At 44.2% G+C, this 5,106-nt stretch overlaps 1 pseudogene; it reads right to left on the bottom strand.

The window, feature by feature from the left end:
* Positions 1-664: 664 nt before the first annotated feature.
* LOC126428552 (5S ribosomal RNA) lies at positions 665-782 on the bottom strand (annotated as a pseudogene).
* Between the last annotated feature and the right edge of the window lie 4,324 nt (positions 783-5,106).

Genomic DNA, 5,106 nt, shown 5'->3' with positions numbered 1-5,106 from the left:
CTGGAAAGTGTTGATGCAGGTGCCCCATTGTTGACTATTAATGAAGATCCGAGCGTGCCGAATAGGTTCCAGATATGGTTCAAATGGCTCTGAGCACTATGGAACTTAACTTCTGAGGTCATCAGTCCCTTAGAACTTAAAACTACTTAAACCTAACTAACCTAAGGACAACACACACATCCATGCCCGAGGCAGGATTCGAACCTGCGACCGTAGCGGTCGCGCGGTTCTAGTCTGTAGCAGCTAGAACCGCTCGGCCACTCTGGCCGGCCTTCCAGATATGTACATCTACATGTGCGTCTACATAGATACTCCGTAGGCCACCGTACGGAGCGTGGCGGAGGGTACCATATACCACAACTTGTCATTTTCCCTCCTGTTCCCCTCTTATCTCTCCTCTAGAACAGACCATTAAGGCCCAAAGGTACCGACCGGAATCTCTGCCTGACTGAAAAAAAAGTCTGTCTGAACAGGCCTTGGAAGGCCAAACGGTACCGACCGGTCACCGTGTCATCCTCAGTCCACAGGCGTTACTGGATGGGGATATAGAGGGGCAAATGGTCAGCTTACCGCTCTCCCGGCCGAATGTCAGTATGCGAGACCGAAGCCGCTACTTCTCAAGTAGCTCCTCAATTGACCTCACAGGGGCTGAGTGCATCCTGCTTGCCAACAGCGCTCGGCAGACCGGATGGTCACCCATCCAAGTGCTAGCCCAGCCCGACAGCGCTTAACTTCGGTGATCTTATGGGAACCGGTGTTACCACTGCGGCAAGGCCGTTGGCGCACTAGTATGTAAGCGAGGTAAAAACGGCTGTCTGTACGCCTCCGTATGAGCCGTCATTTTTCGTGTATCTTCGTGGTCCTTACGCGCGATACATTTTGACGGCAGCAGAATCCTTCGGCAGTAAGCTTCAAATGCTCTTTCTCTAAATTTTCTCAATGGTGTTTCTCGAAAAGAACGTCGACTTCCCTGGACTAATTCCCATTTGAGTTCACGAAGCACCTCCGAAACAATCAGGCTTTATTCGAGCCTACGGGTAACAAATCTAGCAGATCGCATTTGCTTCGATGTCTTCCTTCAATACGACCTGATACGGATCCCAAACACTGGAACAGTACTCTAGAACAGATCGCACCAGCGTCCTATATGCGGCCTCATTTACAGGTGAACCACTCTTTCCTAAAATTCTCCCAATAAACTGAAGTCGACATTTGCCTTCCGTACCACAGTTCTCACATCACCGTTCTGCGTCTTATCACTTTGCAACGTTACACCCAGATATTTAAACGACTTCATTGTGTCAAGCAGGACGCTTGTAATCCTGTATCCGAACATTACAGGTTTGTTCTTCCTAATCATCCACATTAACTTACATTTTTCTTCATTCAGGGCTAGCTGCCATTCATAACATCAACTGGAAATTTTGTCTAAGTCGTCTTTTATCTTCCAACCGTCACTCAACTTCGACACCTTATCCTACACCACGGCATTATCAGCAAAAAAACCTCAGTCTGGTGCCCACCCTGTCCGCCAAATCATATACGTATATAGAGAACAACAGCGTTCCTATCACATTTCCCTGGGGCACTTCTGATGATACCATTGTCTCTGATGAACACGCGCCGTCGAGGTCAACATACTGGGTTGTATTGCTTAAGAAGTCTTCAAGCCATTCACATGTCTGTGATCTTATTCCATATGCTGGTCCCTCCGTCAACAGCCTGCAATGGGCACTGTGTCAAATATGTGTCAGCGGTTCGAAAACCTCTTAAGTAACAGAACCCAGTATGTTGTCCTTGACGGCAGATATTAATCAGAGGCAAACGTAAGGCCAGGAATGCCCCAGCAAAGTGCGAGAGCATGGCTCTTGGTCTCTCCTGATTTTACGAATAGAGTCAGCAGCAATCTGCGACTGTCTGCTGATGTTTAAGTATAGAGAAAAGTAGCTTCTTCCAGTAACTGTAGGAGAATACTGGATGACGTAGACAGCATTTCTACAAGGTGTGACGAATGGTGACTTGATCTAAATGTAGGAAGCCATTATCTTGGTTAAAAATCTATAAGAGGCAGTTAAAAAGTTTTCGTTTCAGAGCGTTGCTGAGTGTTCATTTCAATTGAAGACATTGAAGAATCTCTAAAACTGCACATCGTATCAAGAAAGTTATAATTCAAATTTATTTGTCTCGGAGGGGGGACTTCGAACGACACTACACTCGCCCCGCCACCCCACCTGGTGCGTGAGTGGCGGGGGGAGGGGGGGGGGGGGGAAGGGATGGTGGAGCAACTTTGATATCTTCAGTGGGAATCCTCGTTTTTCTTGTTGCTGGTTACGGCTCCACAGCAGAATCTCTTTTGTGATTCGATAAGTTCCTCAAAGACCATATTGACTATCCTGTCTGATTCAAATGCTGTTTGTTCGCACCAACGCCTATGGGCAGTGTTCTACATTTTATTTCATTTTGCCTATATAGAATTAAGTGATCAGTAGCCCCTAGTGGGTGTATATTCTGTACCTTGTATGGAGTTGCATATAATATGCTTGGCAGTGAGCTGCAGCAGGGACAGTTTGCGTTCGCTTTTTCGGGACAGCAGCAGTATGGCTCTCCCCACCCCAAAGAACAAACAGATGGACCCCCTACACGTTCCTGAGCGGCCCACGTGACGCTTTCGGCGCACACAAGGCGAAACTTAAATGTGGATTTCCGCTTGTTTTAAAGACGAAACGTTTCATCCGCTTCTCTGGGTTCTTTGTAAAACTACAGCAATTTCTCGTATGTTCTGTAAGGAGGATGGAATGACTTCCCGCAACGCTTTCTCCCAGGCGCTCACTGGTTCCAGCGCATCACCCTTTCGGAGCACAACTACGGATCAGTCACTTAGGACCTACCCAAAAATTTCAGTCGCGGCACTTTGCGTCCTGTGGATTCTAGTTGAAGGCAGTTGGGAAAAGGACACAGGATGGGCCGGTCATGCAGAGGACTTCGGAGAATCGGTCGTGAAAAAGTATTGCTTGTGGGAGATACTAAGTGTAGACGTAAATGTAATCGTAATTCATGTCATGTACGATATTGGGATGTGGTAAATCCTGATGGAATCAACGCGTTCAGGGATATGGAGTGTTCGTTGATATTCAGATTAGCTTTGCGTGAGAGATTAGCCTTTTCGAGTCAAACTTGGTGCCGTGACTTCAGTAGTCGAAAGAAACCACTGTCCACTCGTGTGCAGATTCTTGGTTCATATAAGTCCGTCATTATCTTGTGAGTAGACGTTAAATATAACAGATCTCCGGAATTCCCACTCAAGTTAAATTCCGCGTTCATGCAACCAGAACTCATCCTATTCCTTTCTGCTGTTTAATGTGAATGCATAGCTTCTGCACGGCTAGAAACATATGGTCCATTGGCCGATTGTTCCTTCAGTGCACGGAGACGCACCATTGCCGATCACAATGTAAATTCTGTTTACTTTTCACAATAAATGGGTACTGAACAATCACAGTTACGAACACAATGAAAATCATGTTATTTAATTTTCTTTTTAATGTTCATCATATGTTAATAAATAATTATCTTCACTTTTACTTTATTATTTGCTAGATTCATTCATCTTGTTCCCCCTCCTACTGCCACCTTAGCTTGCTGTATCTGAAATGTTTTGCATTTGAAACTGAATACGAAACCAAGCTAGTCGTCATCATAATGTCATACCGAGTTCGGGCAGTTTCCTTGCACCGGATTTCTTTGTGTATGTATCAGTTTTCCTTCAGAGCTTAGATGCTACATGAATAATTTTGAACGCGTATGGTCATGGCCGGGGTGAACGAACGAACAAGTATACAAGAGAAAAGTATTTGTCGTGAGAGTAGCTTACTAGATACGGAGCAAATATGCAAGTAATCAATGAGAGGGGCAAGCCCCCTTCTTATAATTGGTAACTGTAATCTTAATCTTCTTACGGGTCCTCCCATAGTCGAGAAAATAAAACTGAGTAGACACCTTTCAACATTATAAATAATTTTATTGTCTATTTACTAATAACTTCAGGCAAAGGCTACATTTTATTACGGTATCAATTTCAGAACACCCCAACATTAGCAAATTAATTTGATGATATTTGAGAATCAAATCCTCACTTAGTAAATTAATATTTTCAAAAATTATTCTCATACTGTTTACGGTCTCAGGGTCACTTTTCCTAAGTGTAAATTCTTTTTGGCTTTGAGAGACTCATGTTTATGTTTCTGCATTTCGTCACTACACTGAGAGTGGTGCTGTCTTTTTACGGTTGACAGATGGCTTCCACATGGCATTCCTGCGGCTGACTGTTGGAGACCTGCACACGACACTGAATCTGATAGTCTATCAGCAAAGCGTGACAGTTGCCTTACCAAAGCTCACGACCACTTTTGAAGTGTGAATCAAGCCACAGTCTTCAAAAATTTGTTGGAATGGGGTTTCCATTCCCTTTATTTGAACAAGAACATTAGTTACACGTCGACTGTAGGCTGACATTTCAGCCCATGACAGCATCATCTGGCTGGCTGCTGCTACACAAAGAATGAACACTATGGAGTACTACAAGTCTGTAAATAAAGCTCAAGTCAGTCGTATTCCTCTGAGAAATCCAGCTGGAATCAAACACCAAATACAGACAAAGCTAACATCGTAGGTGATCAACGAGAAAATAGCCAGTGCGCACATTCTAAGCTTGTGGACTTAATACTTTAAGTATGTGGACACTGGCTTGTTGTCACTGCGTGGGCAGCTTGATATCGCTCTGGAGACTTCTAGATGGCTCCACGTCACCTTGTAACCTCGCCCATCCTGATCAGCCTACTGGCTTGCGTTATAACTGACCGTGTTCGCATTTTACAGCGAATAACACTGCTTAGTTGGATGTAAGTGTGCAACAGACTGTTCTGAAGAAAGAACCTAATCTAAATTTAAGCTAAATTTAGATTATAACTTTGAAATGGGTTGAATATAGTGTAATCGCTCTTTAACCACACAGAGGGGAAAGGGTACCACGTAATGTTTACTAGAAAAATCACTGATAACACGAAGGAAACACTGATTAGCTAAAAAAGGGATAATTAAACGATCGCC

This window comes from Schistocerca serialis, chromosome 1 (assembly GCF_023864345.2).
Source record: "Schistocerca serialis cubense isolate TAMUIC-IGC-003099 chromosome 1, iqSchSeri2.2, whole genome shotgun sequence".
Classification (NCBI taxonomy): Eukaryota; Metazoa; Arthropoda; class Insecta; order Orthoptera; family Acrididae; genus Schistocerca; species Schistocerca serialis.
This window is presented reverse-complemented; position numbering and strand designations above follow the sequence as displayed.